This window comes from Alosa alosa, chromosome 1, assembly GCF_017589495.1.
Source record: "Alosa alosa isolate M-15738 ecotype Scorff River chromosome 1, AALO_Geno_1.1, whole genome shotgun sequence".
Classification (NCBI taxonomy): domain Eukaryota; kingdom Metazoa; phylum Chordata; class Actinopteri; order Clupeiformes; family Clupeidae; genus Alosa; species Alosa alosa.
The window spans coordinates 36954800-36979116 of record NC_063189.1 but is presented as its reverse complement, the minus strand read 5'-3'; the positions used below and the strand labels follow the sequence as shown (position 1 = coordinate 36979116).

At 39.9% G+C, this 24317-nt stretch overlaps 2 long non-coding RNA genes across 3 annotated transcripts; both read left to right on the top strand.

The window, feature by feature from the left end:
• Positions 1 to 9087: 9087 nt before the first annotated feature.
• Positions 9088 to 11613, top strand: LOC125303740. 2 transcript variants are annotated; one of them, XR_007195094.1, is made up of 4 exons: positions 9088 to 9121; positions 9849 to 9876; positions 10458 to 10613; positions 11395 to 11613. It is a non-coding gene; the product is annotated as an uncharacterized LOC125303740 (long non-coding RNA). The 2 variants fall into 2 exon arrangements; XR_007195091.1 differs by lacking the exon at positions 9088 to 9121 and having other exon boundaries at positions 9757 to 9876.
• A 1011-nt stretch (positions 11614 to 12624) lies between these two features.
• On the top strand, positions 12625 to 14366 carry LOC125304686. The gene is made up of 3 exons (XR_007195270.1): positions 12625 to 12660; positions 12870 to 12965; positions 14122 to 14366. It is a non-coding gene; the product is annotated as an uncharacterized LOC125304686 (long non-coding RNA).
• Positions 14367 to 24317: the final 9951 nt, after the last annotated feature.

The window sequence follows — 24317 nt, the reverse complement described above, 5'->3', positions numbered from 1 at the left end:
TTTATCATCAGTATAGCATTTGTTCACACAGTTATAAATAGTTTGTTCATAGTAAATAAGTTTATATCTTAAATATGTTTATGCATTATTGCTAATACTTAATAAATGATGCAATAATATGTTTTTGATTAAGTAATATTTCCATTATTTAACAGTTGTTACATACACATGCACTAATGACTAGTTAGGGTGAGGATACATATTTTATAAACCACTTCCTAATACTATAATTAATAATTATCTCAGGAGTTACAAATGGTTAGTTAATGATGAATTTACATAAATGAACACATTTACAAATGAGTTATAAAGTTTACACTTGCATTTATTCATTTAGCCGACACTTTCACCCAAAGCGACTTACACATGTCAGTGAAATTAAAGTGCAAGGCCACATTGGTGGACACTGGGGTTTGAACCCCCAACTTTATGGGTAACTGCATGTTAACCCGGCTCCACTACACTACCTCTGCCCAGTCAATTAAAAAATATAATATAGATATGCGTGTTTACTATGAACAAACCATTTTTAACTGTGTGTAAACATGATTTAGAGATGAGAATTAATGTAGGAATAATGCTTTATAATAATAGTTTACAGATGTTTAATAACAGTGTGTAGTAAAAGAAAACAGAAACTATCTGGGGCAAGGTAGTGTAGTGGATAAGGAGCTAGACTAGCATGCAGTAGCCTGAAAAGTTGGGGGTTCGATTCCCGCCTTTCACAGTTATGTCAATGGCCTTCAATTTAATTGACATGTATGCATTAAGCTTGTCTGCTAAATGAATGAATGTGAATGTAATCTTTACAACTCATTTGAAAATGTGTTGCAAGGCATAGAAAGTCCTCACTTTAGATAAGCTCACAAAATCTCCTTAACTAACCACTTGTAACCCCTGAGTTAATCATGAATTATAGTATTAGAAAGTGGTTTATAAAATATGTATCCTCACCCTAACTAATCATTAGTGCATGTGTATATTGCATAATTTATTAAGTATTAATAATAATTCATAAACATTAGATATAGGCTTATTTACTATGAACAAACCATTTATAACTGTGTGTACAAATACTTTATTTATGAGAATTAACATAGGAACAATGCTTTACAAATGATGAACAAAGCATTTTGTAATAGTTTGCAACTGGTTTATAATAATAAAACGATTTCATTATAAGTGGTTGTTTCATTACTTATTAAGTATAAATCATGTACTTACAAACATATTTTTTGGATAGGCTTATTTACTATGAACAAACCATTTATAATTGTGTGAACAAATGCTTAACTGATGATAAATTATGTATGAACAAGAAATTACTAATGATGAACAAACCATTAACTAATAAGTAACAAAGGCTTAATAAATGATGAATTGTGTGTAGTTATTATAAAGTGTTGCCCAACCATCTCCTCCACAACAGCCATGCACCAAATTTCCCTCACGGAATCAAAACAGTATATATACTTATACTTATACTTACTTATGCCATCTATTAAGATGCTATCCAATGTGTGTGTTAATAGCACTGAACTACTTTCTGTAGATTGTTCAGAGGATGCTGTTTCTGAAACCAGTCACAATTCATGGATGAAGGCAGACTTACAGTAGCTGTAGAGGGCAGCATTAGGCTTGCATATAATCAACAAATGCATATGTTCCCACAATTCCCTGCAAGTCCTGTTAACAGAATTATTGAAGAATAAAGAGCTCATTGTGGACTTCAGGAAGTCTAAAGCCAGCAGACACACACTCATTCTCATCAATGGGAATGAAGTGGAGTGTATCACCAGCTTCAGATTTCTGGGTTTCCACATCTCTGAGGACCTCTCTTGGACCCTCAACACCTCTACCCTGATCAAGAAGGCTTACCAGCGTCTCTTCTATCTGAGGAGGCTAAAGAAGGTCTTTCGGCATCCTCAGATCCTGGTGAACTTCTACCCCTGCACCATCAAGCGTATCCTTACCAACTGTGTCACAGTTTGGTATGGCAACTGCTCTGCTCACGACCGAAAAGCACTGCAGAGGGTGGTGAAAACTGCCCAACGCATCACAGGTTCCTCACTCCCCTCCATTGAGGCCATCCAGGGCAAGCAATGCTTGCTTAAAGCGCACAGCAGGTTCAGAGGAAGCCTCTTTCCTGCAGCTGAACTCTATCTCTGCATCCCGGTGACAACGGTCCTTTCATACGTTTCAATATGGTGAACAAATCTAAAAGCAGTTAGTCTTGCCATAAAACAAACGTAGTCCTCTTTTGTATTTTCCACCACACTCCATAGACCTACAGTATACATATACAAACATATCCACACAGTAAAGTCAGTAAGCGTTGCAAGTAGAGGTGTGTGGTAAATGGTATGGCCACAGAGAGATAGGAGGCTGTGTTGTTCTGAGTCAGTAACTGGTGCTTCATATTAATAGAACTGCTCCAGCAAACCAGTTTGGTTTTCCCAGGCCAGAACCTGAAACTTTATGATACATTGGTATATCTAATCCATTTGCATACAAGATTGCACGAGCACATTCATTGTGTTATAAGAGCTAATTGGAGTGAGGGGATATTACCCAATATGTCACCAAAGTGTCCTGAGGAAGCCTTTGGAGATGTACAGTATGTAATAACTGGTCTGGTGGTACATTTTATTTGAATTTCCTCACATTGCTCTAAGGGGACTGTTTCATTTTGAATCATCAGTCCAGGAATGTACCTACTTACCAACCATTTACCTTCAGCTTTCCACCTGTTCTTGCTTAAGTCTGTATGCGCATCAAGTTGTGAGATAGTGAGAAAGAGTTTCCTGCTAATGATGCTGATTTCCTTTTTTGCTTGTTTGTTTATTTATTATGTTTTGTTTTCAGGCCAGGGACAGAGCTGGCTTCTTAGTAGCGAGAACAATATCCAACAAATGCATACAAGTAAACTCTACATTGTCGCTTCTATAGAAATGGCCCATCTGTGAGAAAAAGTGGGCTACGTAGAGAACATTAGCAGCTGGCCTGTTCCCTCTGCCTGTGCATCAGCCCTGATGGACGTGCCTATGCCAGATCAGGTCCACGGTGGGGCCAGTCCTTCTCTGTGGCAGCTGCTCTCTGGTCTGCTCTCTGAGTCTAATCCCACTTGATGTGAGGCTTCCCAGGGCTGCTGATTGTTATGCCGAGGTGTGTGTACGGGGATTCTGTCAGCTTGTATAATTTTCAAACACATTTGCCTGAATCCTCTATTAGCATCTCTGTCACCTATGCAGAGCTGCTTACCGGGTTAGCAACTCTGTCATGTACAGCTTCCTCTACCTCTCTCTGTCTTTCACTCTCAATCACTCTTTCCCTGTATCTGCTGAAACTCAACTATCTAAATGTAGGGGGTAAATTGTGTCTGTTGTGTAATTCATAATCATAAAGCACCTTTATATTCCATATTTAGTGAGGGAGGGTGAGGTTGTGCTGTCTGAATGGTAGTAGGGTGGCATGATGGCGTGCATGAGGAGAGCCTGTCATGAATCATATAAACAGGGGGTCATCTCGCAATGATCTGATTCAAGGTCATTCTGACCCCATGCTGCCATCTTAAGGGGAAAGTCCGTAGGAGTCGATTGCCAAGTGTGCTCTGGAAATTCACAATTTCGAAGCCGTTTAAAAAAAATAAAAAAACGTAGTCCAGTCCATACGACTTAATTTCAATTTTAACAGAAATAATGATGAAATTCATTCTGGACTCTCTATCCGACCACATAAAGACCTCGGGATACTTCGGTTTGGCTTTAGGGACCCTCTACTCACTACCACGTAAGTGCAATGTTGTTTGGAACTGTAGAAGAGGTATAAAAATAGCGTTTTGTAGCGTCGAAATAATATGCCCTTCTCACTTCCACGCTAACGAGCTTTGACTAAAAACGGTAACATCGAACTTTCTCAAAACCCATCCGAATGACATGATTTGGATGTCAACTCAACGTATGTACTCCCAATCATCCGTAAATCGATCTAAAGTGCATTTTACTCCGGATAATTCCTTTAAGAGAGTCACTTAAGAGAGTGATTAGTAGCATGAACCCAGGATTGTGGTTAACTGCATATTAACAGACAATGGTGACCCACAAGGACTCACAATTATTACTTTATGTTAGCATACACATTTCTGCAAAAGTTTAGTGAGTTTGTACGGCGTGCCTCCCTCGCAATACTTTTGACTTTTTGCGAGAGAACGCAAATGGTATTGCGAGGGAATGCAAAACTATTGCGTTGCAAACGCAAAAGGGCCTCTGAAAATAAATTCCCTGATCTAAAAAGATCATTCTCACCATGTTCCTTCGGGGGCTCTGTAAATATGTGTACTTGCAGTAAGATTTTTATATTCTTCAGTATGTTTGTTTCTTGGGCCCTACTGTATGTATTTGTGCTTCACAAACAGCCAAGACAGGTTTCTTGTATGTGAAAACATGCTTGGCAATAAAACCTTTTCTGACCCTGATGCTGACACACAACAGGATTGGAAATCCAGTTGTTTCCTATCGTGCCTACAGTCACTTTTTAAAATGACAGTTCTACCTGAAGCAGAAGGCATCCATGCCCATAACATTTGTCATGTGTGTGTGTGTGTGTGTGTGTGTGTGTGTGTGTGTGTGTGCATGAGTGAGAGAGTGTATGTGTGCATTTGTGGGAATGGGATAGCCGGAGGTGAATTCCCATAATTAGACAGCACCGCCTTAATTTAACTTTGGGGGCGGGGTGTGTGTGTGTGTGTGTTTTTGGAGGTGGGGGCGTTGAATACAGACCCAAAAAAATGCCTGTCACATGAGTTCTCCTCTATGCTCTTCCTTATCTCATCTTCTCTCTGCCCATTTGCTCTCTCTGCTCCTGTCTTCCTCTCATCCTCCTCATCTCTCTCCTTCCTTCCCTCCCCTCCTCTCCCTTCCCTCTTCTCTGGCCCATGGTGGAGGCCGCTACCTGCCGAGCAGCCATGTTCCCTCCTGTCGGAACACATTCCACTGACCTCCCGGCATATGGATACTTTTTTGTGCCACATTGGGCCCTAGGAGGGAGAGTCCTCTTGTCTGTGTCACTACAAATTTGCAAGCAAACTTCAGACACTTATTAGGTAAGACTGTCACTGAGCACCAGCGTTAGTTAATAATTGGGCCTAAGAGACAGCTCTGAACAGGGCCTATGACCTGCTACAGAAGTGTAAACTGTGAAAATAACTAGATAAAGTATGACCGCCGCTCAGTCCTGTACATCCTCTCTGAGAAAATAAATCACGCTTGTCTCCATCTCCTACTCCATCCCCTACTCTTACAACTTGTATGTGCGTGTCTGTTTGTGTGTGTGTGGGTACGTGTGTGCCTGTGTATGCGTTCATGCGTGTGAGTGTGTGTGTGTGAGTGTGTCCGTGCTTGTGTGAGTGTTAGTGTGTGTGCGTCTGTGTGTGTCTGTGCGTGTGTACAGTATGTGTATGTGTGTGTGTGCATGCGTGTGTGGATGTAAGTGTGTGTTCATGCGTGTGTGGGTAGTGTATGTCAGTTTGTCTACATCTCCTAGAGCCTGACCGATATGGGATTTTGAAGGATGATCCCGATTTCGATGTTTGAGTTTTTCAAAAACTGATAACCGATATATCGGCCTATAGTCATTTTTAACAAACACAATGTAAAAATGTTCCAACAAACAATTCCGTCATCCTCGATGCCATGGTTCAGCTATTTATTTAAAAACAGTGGGGGGGAGGTGGGGCTACATGCCCACCAAGTTCATGTGCCCCGGTGTTATTATGTTAAAAGTATAATTATATTTATTGTCAAACCCTAATTTCTAAAAAAAAAAAAAAATGCATGCCTAGCTTTGTGTGATGGTGGGAGATTTATAAGCAAATTTACTGTAAATTGTAAATGCAATAATATGTATTGCGTTGTATTTCCACTATGTGCTCTATATCAGTTTACCTGGTCAAAATGTAACCAATATTTCTCTAGAATTATTACCCCCTACATAATTACTCTAACATATGTTGTGGCTAAATAGGCAAGAGCCTGGTTTCCCTCAGCAGAACGAGGCTAATTTCCTCAGAGCAGGGAATTTATTGGGCTTACAGCCCCAGTGCCAGATGAAAGGGCACACATAGCCAGCCATACAGTCTAAATGTCATGTTTGGTAAGTGACTAATCAAAGAGAGTGTGATGAAAAATATGCTCTCTAAACTCCAGAGACCTCTGCAAAGACTTCTCTTCCTTTCAGTTTCTCTTCTCTTTTTCTTCCTCTTTCCCACTCTATCACTATGCTCTCTGTCTTATCCTTAACTCTCTCTCTCTCTCTCTCTCTCTCTCGTGTGTGTGTGTATGTGTGTGTGTGTGTGATGTATTTTCAGTAGGATATTTTCCCCGGTCCTGTTGGTGCATGACAGAAGCTATCAGATACATCCTGAGCACTCTTCCCTAATTAAACACACCGCAGCTCATGCAGAATGCCCAAGCAACACAAGCCGACCTGCACGGTAACACGCTCTCCACTAGGATGCAGAACGCTAACATGATGTATAAATAACCATCCCTCCTGCATAACACCCTGGCTTAATCCTGAGACAGCTTTAGAGACGGCCGCTGGCTTTGAAGTAGTAGTCAGATTCTGAGAGCGAGAGAGAGAGGGAGAAGAGATATAACATGTTTGTCTGTATATGAGATGAGATCCAAGAGAGAGATGGGGGCAAATAAGAAGAGATATAACATGTTTGTCTGTATATGAGATGAGATCCAAGTCTAGAGAAAAGGATAGGAAATCACAGTGGACATTTAAAAGACACAAATTAGTAGTAAGGCCAAGAACAAACACCCAAGAGAAAGTCAATGTCAGTTGTGGCTTCAGGTGGGGGCTGTTTTACTGTTTATGCTCTCACCAGCTCTGCCTGATTGCTAAGTGGTGCACACACACACACACACACACACACACACACACAAGGATGTTTCCCTCCAAAAGACAATTATCTTTCAAAATGAAAAACTGGATTCATATTTTGTGATGTTTTATGCATGACAAACCTAAGGCCACTAGAGCAAAAATGTATTATAGAGAGCTTGAATTGTACTTTCTGCCTGACAGCAATATTGTTTATCATAGATACATATTTATGAAGGCATAAACAGTTGGTAAGTATTGATGGACATTGCTTTTTTTATGGGGAATGTTCCAAATATGGACCAACTATGAGAATAAGAACACATAAGAATGGATGAACATAATCATTGCTTAAAATGGTTTCCTTTGCAGCGAGAAGTTGGAATGTACACAAAAATCATGCTAAAAAGTTGAATCTCACAATTTTTTTCTCAGGATCTAGACCTCCGGGCTTAAAAGTTATATATAATGAAGATTTCTGGAGTCCTTCGTGAAGTCATGAGCTTTTCTACATTTCAGCAGCAGTTTAAATAATTGCACATTTTCCAGCAGTTCTCAGATAGTGGCCTGTTCTGGGACCACATCCTTGGAGAGAGAAGACACAAGTCCAAATTAAAGGGAGGGAGGTATGAATGATGTAGCCCCATGGGTCCTCTCCCAACACCAGCACCTCATCGTGGGCTGTCATGTAGGACCCCATGTAGGACCCCTTTCCACTTCTAACGCCCAATGAGCAATGCCAACTGGGCTACCAGCCAGCCCTCAAGACTGTACTCGGTCATCAATTGATACCAACCCCCCAAGTGAGCAGGCTATTCAGATGCACCTCATGGATTTCCCAATGAATTCCATTTCCTAAGGCTACCTGCCACCAGGGTCCTAATTACCCACTGCATATTTCATGAGAAAACAACAGCTCAGATAATTACACGTTGACAATTAACTATACTGATTAAAGGTCAAGTTGTTATATGCACTGTAAACCCGAACGTCCAAAGTAATGAAATATATTAAGTAGTGCATACTCAAAGTTTTAGACAAAGTTCTACTAACTTAATTATGTCAAGTTGGTCTAACTTGTTCTTCCATTTTAAGTTATTTTAACTAATATTTTTTGATTAAATTCAACTGTTTTGTGTTTTATGTAAGTATAACTTAAAAACATTACTTAAGTACAACTTAAGAGGAATAAGTAATTACATATTCTTCCTTTTTGAGTTAACTTAACTGATCATTTTTGATTAAATGGAACTATCTTGAGTTAAAGTAAGTATAACTTAAAAACACTATTTAAGTACAACTTCAGAGGAATAAGTAATTACATATTCTTCCTTTTTGAGTAAACTTAACTGATCATTTTTGATTAAATGGAACTATTTTGAGTAAAAGTAAGTATAACTTAAAAACATTACTTAGGTACAACTTAAGAGGAATAAGTAATTACATATTCTTCCCCTTTGAGTAATTTTAACTGATACTTTTTTATTAAATGGAACTATTTTGAGTAAAAGTAAGTATAACTTAAAAACATTAGTTACGTACAACTTAAGAGGAATAAGAAATTACATATTCTTCCTTTTTGAGTAATTTTAAGTGATCATTTTTGATTAAGTGGAACTATTTTGAGTAAAATAAGTATAACTTAAAAAATGCAATTTAAGTAGGCCTACAACTTAGCCTAATAGAAATAAGTAATTTCATGTTCCACTTTTGTGAGTAGCCTAGTTTAACTAAACCTTTTTGATTAAATGTATGATGTGTAAAAGTAAGCAGAACTTTAAAACATAACTTTTTTAAAAAAGCACATATATATCAGATATAGTAGCCTACATGCTCAAATAGCCTACAGTAAAACAAGTCGAAGTGCTTAGCCAAATAAGTAAAATCGATCACAAAGAAATCGCGAATCATATTAAAACAGTTTCATCTGAAATGCATTAGACTTTTTGTGGAAAAACTAATCAGTGGGTACCTAGAAGTTTACATGCACTAAAGGAAGAACCTTTAAAAAAAACTAGTAACATGGTTTTGGTGGGCCGCAATTGGAAAGAGTAACGTTTAAAATCAGAAAAGAGTAACGTTTAAAATCAGAGACATTCCCCGCCCCGAATTCAGCCGTTTGAGTCGAGCCCAGCGGGCGGAAACAACTTCAAACAAACAAAAGCCAACAGAAAGCCTCAGCAGGAAGTCACCGCCATTGGAGTAGTCTGCATCATTACACTTGCCACTTACTGTAAGTTTTGAATGTTATTAGTTTACTTTTACTTATTTTATTGTTAACGTGTTTGTCTCAGAGAACGTAGACCTTCTCAAAGTTACTTAGCACGACCACTAGCTTGAGAGCGATGCAACTCTCCTGCCAAACAGATGAGAGGTTGCTGCTAGCATGAGCACTAACGTTAATGGAGTGGTCGGCAGTTGACATTTAGCTTGAGTCTGTATGTGGCCCACTAAAAGTTAGATGGAAATAGATAGATAAATACTTTATTGTAACCCATGGGGAAATTCGACAAATTACACACTCTAGCAGCACAACTAGCACTACCAGAGTGGGCTAGCACTACCAGACTCAAAATAATTTGACGACGGATGAATCTAGCCACGCACTCATTGTGCTGTCAGACACCTCATATGTAATAGTTTTTTTTTTGTCGATAGAAACGTTCAATAGTGTACCGCTAAGGTCCAATATTAAAATAGCATTGACGAGCATGCTCGAACTGAGTTCCTACACTGCACGTTCACATTTTTTCGTAGCTTCTATGGACGTTAGTTTTTAAATTCTGAGTGAGTTGGTGCAGTGAGCATTTAGCTAGATTGCTGTTAACAGAACTAGAGTTAACTAGTGCTGCGTCCGTAATAAAACAAACATGCAAGCAGTTTTTGTAAGGTAATATGTGGTTATATTATGTAGTAAGTATAAGCATTTTAAAATTCTAAACTTGTTCTTTGCCTTTTAGGTTGCTGGTCCAAGAATGATCTGGAACTGTAAGTTGTGCACAGCTTCTTTCACTTCCAAAATAGAGTTATTTAGACACTACAGGCTGCAGCATAGCCACTACTCTACAATCAGCCCTCTTCCATGTCTCTACGCGGATTGCATATGTACATTTCTGACACTTAGTGCATTGAGTACTCATTTGTCAAGATATCACACAGCCTATCGGTCCCACAGAGCAGAGTCAAGGTCCTGTGGTATTTAAATGCCCTTTATACACATTTCAGCAAACCTTTTCTCAAGCAGATGTGTTCAGTCATCTCAGAAAGCAAAACGTATGGCATATCATCTTGCTGCACCATCATTTTTCAGGCCAAAAAGTCCAGCATTGAATCTGTTCTGGTTTCAGCTCTACCAGAGGTTGCTCAAGTGCACATTAGAGAACAAACAACTAGTGATACAATCTACAAGACATCAAATGTGACTGTTGATGGCACAGACTATGTCTGTGGAATGTTTCTGTCTGTAGGAGTCAGCGGTGGACTGTCAACATTTTGCAAAATAGAACAGATCTTCCTTGTAAATCACAATGTATCTTTTCTCTGTTGTGATTATGACTCCTGGTATGTAGAACATCTACGGTCCTATGAGGTGACAACTGCAAACACAAGCCTGTCGATCCACCTGCAGTCTGGTCTGAATGATACAGTCCCTCTTCCAGCATACAAGATAGGCGGCTCGCTGCTGCTAACCCTCAAACGGTTCATTCAAGTGAGACAGAACTAAGGTAAGAATGGTTATTTTATGTATCAGTTATTGTGTCTTTATTCACTCTCTGGCTTTATTTGTATAGCACCTTTCATACACAGAATGCAGCTCAAATGCTTTACATTTGGAGCATGTAACACAAATTAAGCAATTTACAGTTAGGTACATAAGTATTTGGACACATGCTAAAGTTGACTAAAAGAGTAATAAAAAAAATCATCTAAGGATTTGATCTTAATGCCTTAATTGATGAAATGAGGAAAAATCCAACCTTTAACGATACCAATTTTTGTTGTGAAAGAATAATGTATAAGTAAATAAAAAATGTTCTTCCTTAACACACATGGGCCATAAGTATTTGGACGCCTGTTTAAATTGCCTTAGAGACTTTTAGATTTTTCTTTTTTCTTAGCCAGTTAATACATGGATCCAGGATACTATGCATCCTGATAGTCACCTAGGCCTCTGGAATTAAAATAACCCCACACCATCACCTATCCATCACCAAACCTAAAGATTGGCATGGTTCTTTTCAGCTTGCCAATTATGGTTTCTCAATGCAAATCAAACCAGCTAATAGGCTAACTGAACTAAAACCATGCCAATCTCTAGGTATGGTGATGGGTATGTGATGGTGTAAAGCTATTTTAATTCTAGAGGCCGAAGTGACTTTATCAGGATGCATAGTATCCTGGATCCATGTATTAACTGGCTAAGAAAAAAAAAATCTAAAAGTCTCTATAGTAATTTAAACAGGTGTCCATATGGTATTCTGTAACAACCTGATTTTGTCTTCTCAGTAGCACAATGGCAGCTGCATCCCCTGAACCAATGATTATACGTGTTGTTGAGCCAGACCAGGCTAGAAAATTAAAACTCAACTCACGACCAGCCTCTGTTGATGCACTGATCAATATTCTAAAAGAACAGCTGGACATTGACCTTGACTTTGATTTACTTTATGAAGATCCAGACTTCGATGGAAAACTTACATCCCTGAAAGACATTGAGGAATTGCCACAAAAGCAGTTGTGCACATTTCACTTTCACAAGACTCCAGTTCTATTGCATCTACTATTCTGCTTTCAGATGTGTCCTCTCCAGAGTGTCTCAGCAGGTGGCCTACAGGACCTTTTCCAGTTCCCACCTTTGCTTTTGATGTTAAGCTGAAACTTAGAGATGGGAATGCGGAATATGAGAAGAACCACACACCCCTTTAAAGTGACAAAGAGACCTAAAGCATGACATTTTAGAAAAGCTTGCATCTACTATATATGGTTTTAAGGCTTACGCCAAGTGATAAAGACATCGCAATGGCTGCTGAGGCTCTTGTAGCCAAACATCCCTGCCTGAAGGAAGCAGGATCTGAGAGTGGCTGGAATGGATGGAAATACAGCCTCAAGTTCAAAATGGGCAATTACAGGAACAAGATGAGGCGTGCTGGATGTCAGGAGGTCACCGTTAATGCTGGAAGAAGAAGTAGAAGTAATCCTGAAAATGAACCTTCACATTCCAACATTAAAAGACCCAAGCGAGCAGAAGTGAACTTCCTACCCAACTTTGCCCAAGGAAAGGATCCTTCAAGCCTTGAGGAGTTGAGGCAGACAATTGTTGAGGAAGTCAAGAAGACTGAGAAGGACCTGCCCCTCATTAGAAAGATGATGGAGACCACATTTCCCCCCGACAGACCATAGTGATGTCCTGCCCACCAGTGAGCGAGCTCATGAACCTCTGGCCTGCTCTCAAAATAGAATCTGAGGTAATGTGGATCAGCTCTCTCACTTAAAATTGTGATTCTTACTCATTTTGCCACAGTTTTCTTCTGTATAAATGTCTGCTAGATTTGTGAAATTAAACTCCTGTGTTGCTGTATTCTCCTACTGTTATTTCAATGTAGTTGTATGCAGAGTTCCAGCGGATTACGAATCAGAACCTGCCCAACACATTCTATTCTGAGCTTGACCGCCATCTTCCTCGACTGATGACCTTATTTAGACAGAAAGCATCAAAAACTGGGAAGACCGCCAGATGTTCTCACTGAAATTTTTAAAATCCACGATGAACAGGTAAATAAATTACACATTTCATTAAAGCACAAGTTCAGTTTTTTTAAGACATTTAGCCTAGTTTGCAGATTGTTTAAGAGGAAATACAATGGCTAATGTTGACAATGACAAATGCTTCTGTTCTGAGTTTTGGTGGACATAATGTTCTGATTGGACAGCTTTGTTCAGTAACCTCTTTTGTATATACAACTCTGTTTTTATATGAACAGGAAATCCATGACATCTTCACCAAGCGCACTACGGCTCTCTGAGCCCTTCCTGTGTATCTGCGCGAGGACGTTTCTGATTTTTTCAGAACCTGCACAGTGAGTCTCCTAAGTCACTAACAGATTCTACTGTGTTAGCAGAAAGGAAGAGCTGGAAAACACTGCAGCTTAGTCTTTTATTTTGTGCAAGCAAATAGAAAATGACTGACGTGACGGTGTTACTACATAATCTTCTGAGGAAGATGTAGTAATATCTAACGTCAGTCATTTCCTATTTGTTTGCACCAAATAAAAGATAAAGCTTGTAGTGTGCTCTAGCTCTTCCTTCCTACAAGCACTGTCCTACTGTGAAGCACCTGTCAGCTGCTAGATGAGTGCCCCTCTCAATCTAGATTCTACTGGGCTCATGTGTGTAAAGTTATGAGTAAGATTCTCTCTTTGTGTACAATAGACCCAGATCCATGTTTATGTTTGTTAAATGATGACACAGTCTTGCATTTTAAAATAATTTACAGGAGGATCCTTTTTGTGCATTTACAGCAGCTAAAAACAATTTTGAGTTACTGGTATGATAAGAACTTGAATTTAGTCAGCAACTGGAGGATAAATGTCAGATACATGGCTAACTTGGAACTCTCCACAGCTCGAGCCCATCGGGCAAAGCCAGAAACTGTGGATGCTTGGGAACATTTTGTGTGTGAACTTCTTAGAGACTCTTGAGTTATATCTGCACCCCTCCTTGAACAATTTTTCTTTGGTTACTGGCCCACTGGATGACCCCCCAATCCCTTTGGCCACTATTCCCTGACTTCATGTTATGAGGATGACTGTTTTCTTTGTTTGTTTTTGTTTTATCTTTGTGTTTACTAAAACCTAATAAAAAGTTAATCAAAAAAAAAAAAAATCTAGATTCTACTGTGTATTATGTAGACAGTTCATCAAAATACTAACATGTTTTAGGACCTACCTTTGTTTAGTCCACCCATATATTTTTAGTATATGGCCTGTTTTCTTTCTCCTCACTATGAAGAAACTGCATTAGCGTTGTATTCAAAGTAATACGATAGTAATAAGATGTAAAGTAAAACATTTTCCTAATTTATGTGTGCAGAACATGGATCTTGTTGTTTTTCACCTGTTACAATGAGACCCAGGTCTCCCTTACTTGATTTCAACAGGACTTGGTTGAAGAAAGCTAAATGGTATGTCATCTGTTCTGTTCCATGTGTGATAAGTATCTCTTTCATTTATTAAGGACGAGTCTGATGAGCCAGAGCTTGATGGTATTGCAGTGGGCCTCCTTACTGTCATCAGTGACCATGACGCAGTCCAAAGTCCAGTTCACTACCAACCTGTGAGAGTCTCTGTTGTCATTGAAAGTGATGCCGTGGTCAGCCTCCCCAGACTTGGCGAAGCCTTCCTGGTAATCTTTGGACTGATCTATGCACTACACCTCAGCTATCCCAAAGCACTGACCAACACTTTTGAATTTATTCAAAAGATTTTTACTTGGTCTAGAAGGTGGCAAACTGTCACCCAAGTTGCAGACCCTCAAGAATGACTTGATGTTGTAGAAACTCAACTGAAAGAAGGCTGTAGGGTTACCAGACTAGTTCAGTTTTCCTTTTGTCTGCATACTGTAATGCCTACTAAGTTACTGCACAGGTGTTAAGCTAATAGGCCCAAAAACACAATATGCATTGGTTCTCATTAAAGTGATGGTTTTGGAGTAAAATTCACCCTAGGTTAATTGCACCATGACAACCAGTCAAAACGTTGCCACTAACGTAGCGTGTATATCTGGTTAATTACACCACTAATAATTCCTGTAATGTTACCACACTTCTTCAGTAGTACACATAGGGTCTGTACTTAGAACCAAGGCATTGAAGTTTGTAAGTACACCACATTTTGTTAAAATAGCACTTACCTACTAGTTTCTGATCTTCTGCTACTAGCTACCGTTGTGCACTGCTTTTACTCACTTTTTTCTGAAACGAGGAAGTGGTGTCTGCGCCAGTGGTAGCTAGCAGTAGCAGAGAGAAGAAACTATCAGGAAGTGCTATTTTTGATCAAATCTGATATACTTACGAACTTTCCAATGCCTCGGTTTATGATGACTTACGGACCCCAGGTGTACTACTGAAGAAGTGTGGTAACATTCCAGGCATTAATAGTGGGGTAATTTACCAGATATACACGTTACGTTAACGCCAATACTAACCTAATCAGCGACTAGACCTAACACGAATGTTCGACCATTGCTGGAAAAACTATTTGGTTTGGGGGTATTATCGGGGGTAGGGTTAGGGGTGTTATCGTGCAATTAACCTAATTTTACTCTGAACCATCGCTTTAATATAATGCTTGATACTGTTAAGTGAGGAAGAACACATTTTGAAAAAAAAGTATATATTGTTTTCTATTTTTCATTTATAAATGTTTATTATTTATTTTTCTATATCATTTTAACATTGCAGTGTGAAAAGGGAGCAGGCAAGAAAATCCTGTTCAATAGCAGATGTTCACTGACTTGACTAAGTTAACACAAACTAATAAACATTGTGTTTAGTCAACATGAAAATGGTGTGGTTGTGAACTTATTTTCTTTAAGTTCTATATTAACTGTAAATATTTGAGTTGAGCTAAATGAGCATGTTAATTTAAATCTCATCAAAAGGTACAAGTGGCAAGTCATCCAACCTTTTAAGTTCTGGAAAATGTGGGCTTTTAAGTTAGTCAACTTAAAACAATTAAGGCAATCGATTGCCTTATTTTTTTTTAGTTCTGTGAACTTATTCCAGTTGATTTGAAAACTCGAAACTTGTAAGTCATATTAACTGCAAATAATTGAGTTGCCTAAACTGAACATTGCAAGTCATATTAACTGCAAATATTTGAGTTGAGCTAAATTGAGCACTTTAATTTAACTGTTATCAAAAAAGCTACAAGTGGCAATTCATCCAACCTTTTAAGTTCTGGAAAATGTGGACTTTTAAGTTAGTCAACTTAAAACAATTAAGGCAATCGATTGCCTTAATTTTTTTGAGTTCTGGGAACTTATTCGGGTTTACAGTGTGGACTCTACTGCTATTATTGGCATGATTTGATGTCCAATGCAACAGCACAAGTAGAATCAGGACATGGTAGGACTTTTCCTTTTTGAAACCAGGTTTCCCATCTCTGCATGAATATTCTTCTCTGTGTAAATGGGAAAAGGCATGAGTCCAGTAAACAGTTAGAATGACTTCACTTGAGGTGACCAAAGGAGACAGTTATATTACTTCCTGTACAAACAGTTGAGATATACAGTTTTTACAATTTACTGAGTGAAACAGGAATTGGTGTATATCCATAAGGACCCTGTCTATGTTGCCTAACACTTGTAGTAACAGGCTTCTATTACAGGGACTAAGTACCCAGGTAAAGAGGACCGAAACGCCCCACTATTCGGCCCTTTCAGCTGTTGTGTCTCTTGTATGTTTAAGACCTATAGAGCCTTTTCAGTGGCCCAAAAATGGTCTACAACTTTGATGTTAGCATCTGCCCTATTATGATAGCATTGTAGCCACCTAGCCATTCTCGCCACTAGTATGACATCTTCCTGCACCAATTGTCCCCCTACTCAAAGACATCTAACAACAGGGGCCAGGTTGTTGAGAGACAAAGCACACACCAGGGCCTTAATTAATCCTCTTTTGCTCCTGCTGACGGAAAAGCAATGTTATCTTGATTTGGACTAAGGGTGTGTTGAGGACCCTGAAAAGCGGATCGAAGACAATTAAAACAACAACATAAAAAATACATTCTGCTTCTCTATTCAGCATTGATTAACTAGAAACCCCCAGGAGTCCATATTCACTCACCAGGAATTTAAAGAAGATGAGCCCCAGTCTCTAATATCCGTCTAAAGAACCTTGTATTCCACAAGCATATCAAAGCCTTGGTGATATCTTCATTTTGCTTTATCCAATACATTTGAATGTTACATGTTTTTATAATTTAAGGAAATCGATAAGGCTGAGGAGGATTTACAGAAAATAATAAAATAAAATACTATTAGGATTCATTCATGTCTCCTTAGTGGGACTTGGTGTGAATGTGTGGCTAGTTATTGGCCGAAGATTTGCAGATATCAGACCACTGGCTTGGCACTTGTGGTGGGCTTTTTTGGTCTGCTGTTGGACCGCCATCGCCTTTAAGTGTTTGAACCACAAGTGGCAAAATGGTGTAGCATTTGTCAGCAACGCGAAAGTGGACATCCGGAAAACTGATGAGCAAAAGCCCAAGGGTCCATAATGGTCCACCAACCTCTCTCTCCCTGGGTTTAATGGTGATAGTCATAATAATGATGACAATTCCTCTAGTGTTTTCCCTTTCCTTTTACTGCTCAGCCTTACACACACACACACACACAGAAACACACACACACACATGCACACACACGCACACACACACGTACACAAACACACAGAAACACACACACATATATTCCCAATGAACATACTCTGGCCTTGTCCTGTAAATTCTCAGAACACCATAGCCTTCTCGCATCCACTTGAAGCTGATGGCCTATGCAATGTGTGCTTGGATGTTGCAGAGCTGAACAGTGAGCTGTTACACAGAGAACAATCCGCCCAAACGCTTCTATGCTAATGACATCAGCTCTTCATTCACACTGCAGCAATGAGATCCACACAAGTAGTCAGGCTGAAGCACTAGCAAATCATTCATTTGTCATGCACTGGCCTTTTGTTTAATTCATGACCAGGCCAGTCAGATAACAGAATGATAAAACCATTTTAGAGAAATGTTGCATGGAAATCGGCATGGCTAGAGCACAAGTTAATTTCTTTGGGGATCAAGTTTAGTTTGGGGGCAAATTATACAGTTGTACATGTCTGTGTGTGTGTGTGTGTGTGTGTGTGTGTATGCACGCATGAACACTTCCCATTCAGCAGGGAATCTGATGCTAAAGCAGTTGAGTGCTGATTAATTCTTTAGTTTCCCAGAAAGTGTGGAGCGGGGACCTGTGTCTCTTACTCACCTACATGTATGTGCTTGCTGTGATGAAAGGAATCCCATAACAATTCAATAATATTAAATGTGTGTGTGTGAGCGAATGTGCAAATGTGTGCTAGTTTGGATCTGCCAGGGGCCTGGACTCACAGAATGCATAGTACTCTCTCTCTTTCTCTCTCTCTCTCTCTCTCTCTGTATTTCTCTTTCAGTCAAGGTCATGTTTTGCTCAGCTTGACACTCAGTGTAACCCCTCTGGCTTTCCGTACCCAAACACATTTGCTGCCTGCTGGCTACGGTCTCTTGTGTTTCCTCCTCCGCCCTGACGGCCTGGCGGAGGCTAAATGGACACAGCAGGACTGGTGGAGGAGGTGAGGAGGGCTCCAGGGCCTATAGGAAGGCCACTGGTAGTCCACTGTTTTACTTTTCAAACATCCATTTTTCAACACCCCTGTGGTGCATTTCTGTATCTATCATTCTCTAGCCATCATAATATTTTCTATGATGCCAATATTTGTTTTTGATTTATTGTACCCTCTTTGTGTGAGTCGAGTCACCGAGCAGTCACAGTGGTGTTGCTGCTCTCATCTTTCTTGGCTGGAAACCTGGTTACAAATACAGCCTTTATGTCATGTTTCACTTTCACTGTCTCAGCCTCCATGTCCTGATCCCAAATGAGCTGCTGTGATGTGAAATGGCTTCGGATTGATTGTCGCCGTAGCCACAATGAGGCTCTTCATATCCCTGGCTGCCTTACATTGAGATACATTGTGCGCACATGAAAGTTTACACACACACACACACACACATGAAAGTTTTGTGTGCGCACGCAAAACCTTTTCACATGAAACTTTCATGTGCGCACATGAAACTTTCACATGCGCACATGAAAGTTTCAGGTGAGCACATGAAACTAAACTTTAGATTTTTTTTTTGCTCAAGTCCCCTTAGGGGCTCCGTAGTTATGGAACCGCGGACCTAAAGAAAAAGAAACTAAATGTTTCCCTGATCAATACATAGGTACTTCTTAAATCATACAATATAGAGGCTGTCAGTGCTCATTCAATGTGTAGGCATAGCGATTGGATAGCCTAATAAATCGTGATTATTAGCGATTGGATAGCCTAATAACTTGCGACTTGTTGTAGGCCTAACAGTAGCTTATATCGTAGCAAATAGCCTATGGCGATGACATATTTAAAATACATTTTTAAATACATTTCACTCGTCTCGCTGCTACAACACCGAGTCACGCCACATGCAGAAGTTTTCTGATGATACTGCAATTGTGTGGTGTATCAGGAACAAGCAGGAGGAGGAGTACAGGAGCCTGGTGGAGGACTTCTGGTGGATCACCTTCAACTCAACACTTCAAAGACCAAGGAGATGGTGGTGGATTTCCGCAGGTCTAAGCCCACTCTGCTACCAGTCTCCATTGATGGGGTCAATGTGGAGGTGGTAAGCACCTACAAGTATCTGGGTCTCCACCTATACAATAAACTGGACTGGTCAGCCAACACTGACGCACTCTACAAGAAAGGGCAGAGCAGGCTGTACTTCCTGAGGAGGCTGCCTTCAACGTGTGCAGCAAGCTCCTCAGGATGTTCTACCAGTATGTTGTTGCCAGCGTCCTCTTCTATGCAGTGGTATGCTGGGGAGGAAGCACAAAAAAGAAGAATGCGGGGCGACTTGACAGACTGGTAAGGAAAGCTGGCTCTGTAGTGGGAGCTGAACTGGAGTGCATCACTTCAATATCTGACAAAAGGACCCTGAACAAACTGATCAACATCTTGGACAATGAGTGTCATCCACTCCACAGCACTACTGTAAAGCAGAAGAGCCTGATCAGCTGGAGACTTCACTCACTGCCTTGCACAACAGAGGACATGTTTGTGCATGCCCATAGGCAGCCACTCTGAAGCAGTAAAGACGATTCAAAACGAGTCCGAAAAGTTGAGACAGGACCAATCGTCAAAATTTCGGTGTCCACCACACCACTAGTTCATCCAAAACAAACCAGAAAAGGGACTCAAAGTGCTAAATACCGGAATTATCCTTTAACGCTTGGCAATGGAAAGTGGCCAGACTCTCTGTACAAATGAAAAGTACATACGAGAGTCTGGATATTTCCAGGCTAGTATTTAACAGCCAGAATTTCGAAATTTTCCCGTGGGAGACACCCCTGAACCCCCGGTAATATGATCAGCAGCACCACCTCTCATAAAATACTATTAACGTCCCTGCTACCGGTCCGCCAGAAATATGACAACTGTTGTCCGGTCCATGTAATGAAAAAGGTTGGGAACCCCACAGAACGATACTAAAAGATCACCTCGTTGATAGTCATACAGTAGACTAGGCTAAATCAGGGCCTACTTTTTTTATCAAGCTGGGGCCAGAGATGATGGCCTTTGGCGAACAGTTTAGGCCCACTCAAAAAGAACAGTTTAGGCCCACTCAAAAAGAGCAGTTTAGGCCCACTCAAAAAGAGCAGTTTAGGCCCACTCAAAAAGAACAGTTTAGGCTACTCAAAAAGAGCAGTTTAGGCTACTCAAAAAGAGCAGTTTAAGCCCACTCAAAAAGAGCAGTTTAGGCCCACTCAAAAAGAACAGTTTAGGCCCACTCAAAAAGAACAGTTTAGGCCCACTCAAAAAGAACAGTTTAGGCCCACTCAAAATGAGCAAAACCAAATTTGGCAAAATCTCACACTTTTTTCCCTTTCCACTTTGCGCAGTAATTTCATTCATTCCAATTGGACAAAAGAAAGACACATGCAGTTTTCTTGTTTAATTAGTTCTTGTGTAATTCTTTAGTTTCCCAGAAAGTGTGGAGCGGGGACCTGTGTCACTTACTTACATGTATATGCTCGCTGTGATGAAAGGAATTGTGCGTATTATGGTCTAATTAGTAGTTAGCTGATGAAACTATCTCTCTCTCCCTCTATGTCTATCTCTCTCTCTCTCTCTTTCTCTCTCTCTGTGTGGGTGTGTGTGTGACATCAGATGAGAAAAAAGCTGTATGCTAAAATATATATATATATATATATTTTCCAAACCCGTCCATGTCTATGCAAAATAGTGGTGGACTAATAAAATGCAGTGCACACATGAAAAAAGTATGCTTCTGAAAGCAATTTAAAGGTGCTCTAAGCAATGCTGGGCAACGTCACTTCTGTTGACTTTCAAACAAAACAGAGAGCTAGCTCGCTACTTCCTCCCCCTCCCTCCCGTGCTGCTCCCGTGCAATTGAAACTCTCCTAAACGCGCATCTCGTCTGTGATTTGCTGGAACAGTTTGTTATGTTTTATGGGCTAGGTTTGCCGCGAACGCAGTTATGTGTATATTTGTCAAACTAGGCTTTCAGCTCAGATTTTGTGCGCGTTCTTGGTGTTCTGATGATGTTGGCCAATCGTGAAACGTGGAGACGCACAAGACCGCCTATAATAAAAACGATTATTTCCGCATTAAAACCACATAATTTTCAGTGTTCCGCCGGCGGGGCGGTTACCCCCCTTCCCCACCAACATTCTAAATCAATTGTATGCACCATATTGCTATGTAGCATAGTAATGTTATACACCATTTCAAAGCTTTAAATCTTGGGAATCCAAACATTTTTCATGTACAATCTGTATAGTGCTTTACATTCTCAGATTAATCTTATTATGTCTCAATTAAATTTGATCCAAAATGCCCCCCCCCCTCCGCTTTTGGTGCTACCCTGACCTCTGGCTGCAGTGTAGCTGCAGCACAATAAGTAAATGCAACATATTGGGTACTGAAATATTCACAAGAATCCATAGAAATGTAATCTTCATGTTGTGTTATCCAATATTAGTTGTACAGATGTATAGTCTATCTTATACACACTCATTGAACCAACAAAGTAAATGCAAAAATAGAGACTTTTTTGTAATCATTCCATATTTAGTGTAGTCATTCCATATCAGAACCCCTAAGTATAATCCAAATACAAGCATGAAACTTCAATGTGTTACCTTTCATTTGAGACCAGGATTATGCTTCCACACAAAGCAAAGGGGTTCATGTGCAGTAAGCATTTGATTGTCAGTATGCATTTTGGATAACAAAAAGTCCTATGGGAAGTTTCCATAGGCATTTTACAAAACGCATGAGCATACCTTGGCAAATAATAGTCTAAAGCACTCATATTTTCATTCTATATTGATCTACTTTTGCACACAACTTCACAAGACCTGGTGCTAGGGCTCAGTTGTGTTTCTAAGTCATATCAAGTGACCTACAGTGTAGAGGGCTGAAATGTGGTCAGTTCAGAGATGCTTGTAATCCGGCAGAAAGAAAAAACTATATTCTAGCCTCTGTAACTCTTTGTGAGTACATCACACATTTATTTTGACTGTTTCCTACGAAAACTAGAGGTTCTCAGCTTTCTATAGAGGTCCAACAAACAACAATGCTCTTGTAAATAAGCACAGTGCAATTTCAGGCAAAAACTTGAAATTATTTTTGAGATTTAAAGAGTTTTAAAGGATGACAGCATAATCTAGGGTGTTCATTGTTAGTGACTAGCTTTCAACACCAAATAAATCGGTGGTAATGACATGTTTTATGGTGTGAACGCATTAATGGAATATTTGCACGTGCAAGGAAAAGTTTGGGAACCCCTGGGTTAACTTACCGTGGCACACTGATCTGAAAGACGTGTTTATGCAGGCTCATTTTGCTCCCCAGCCCACTGTCACTGTCACCGTCACTTCCCTGCTTGTGTATGTGTTTGCCAATTTGATGAGATGGAATGGTAATAAATCAAGAGCATGTAATAATTGATTAATGACCCGTTTGACATTTCATCCTTCTTCAATGTAATTTCATAATGTCAAATCGGAGCTTCTCTTTGGAACAATAAACAAGCCATGTCTATTGAAGTCAAAATAGTATCGAACTAATTGAATATTGTAGGCCTATACAATGAATAGTAATACGATTTGGTTTGGGTATGCTGCCTTCAGCTCAAGCTTTCATTGGTTCCTCTAGTGGTGTCATACCCACTTTTATTTTCCTTTTGGCTTGAAAGGCTGTGAAAAAATTTCACACCTGTCAAAACAACCAAGTCTCAACAGGTCCGATCTAAATTGACACCTGCTATCAGGCGAGGTGTGAAATAACAACCTTAGCTTCGCACTTTCAGTGAGGAATCTGCTGAGAAATAGTGAGCCAGTATCACATTACAGATGTGCCTTTTTTTTGCTTTTGATTAACTGTATTCATCTGTATTGACGTCTGTACCAGTAGACCACATAAAAGGACACATTTAAGTGTTTTTTAATGACTTACAAAATGGCTTACAAGAGTGCGGTCTTATTCTATACAATGGCTTGTGGTTAAAACACAGCTGTCTGGAACCCCCACAACCACCAGAGTTCTACACTGACTGTGTGAGCAGAGAGGGTTAAAGCGGAGCTAGCAATCAAGGATCTTTGGTGTGAGGTCCACAAATCAGCAACTGGAAGATAGTGGTATGGACTAGACTCAAGTGCTGATGGCCAAAAGACATCTACATGTACTGTATAGTCAGATTTAGATATGACCGTGGAGGCTGTGGGACACATTAAACAGTGTGAGAATGTGAATTGTATCTTCCACAGCCAAGAAGTTTGCTGTATTTCTCCTTGAAATATGTCTCCTTGGGTTATGAAAAGAGCTAGGAGATGAATCTGTTAATAATCTCTACAAGCATACCTTCCCATTCAAAGACATCTCCTGTTCCAGACGTGCAGTGGAGGTAATTACAGGAACAGTTCACAGGTCATCCAGTTCAGGACCACACATGCTCCTACTGCTTCTAATTTATTTCCTCCCTTCCCTTAGGTTAGGCGAGTGCACCCTTCTGTTGAGACATCTGAGAACACTGGAGATTGCACCTCATTCTAATTCATAGCTGACTGCTCATAAGCCATTCACTGTGTGAAGGCAGTCATCCTTCCCCCCAACCAGTCAATCACGAGAGACAACCATAATTCATGGGACTAAAGGGGACATACAATTATTTCCTGGCTCTTTGTCTGAAACATGAAAAGGGTCATAAATCGACAAGACACTAGTGTTTCTCTTTGTTGAATTTAATTTAATTCTTGTCGTTAATAATGGCAATGATAAATCTTAGTTCTATTGAGTCCCGATAGAATCAATTGCTAATCTAAGGTGGCCAATAGTGAAGGAGAGAAATGAGAGTGTTGGTTTTTTGTTGGCTTGCTAGTGCCTCTCTGTGGCTCCCAGAGGAACTGCAACTTACAAACTAGCACCATGCACTGAACACACTACACTGCAAGGCCAACAGCTATTAAGAATGTGGCAGTTTGGCTAAATGGACTGTCTCTGTGAGTTAGAAAGGGTTTTGATATTCCATCAGGTGTTTGCTTTAGATATATGTTTTTTTTATTCTGATGTGTAT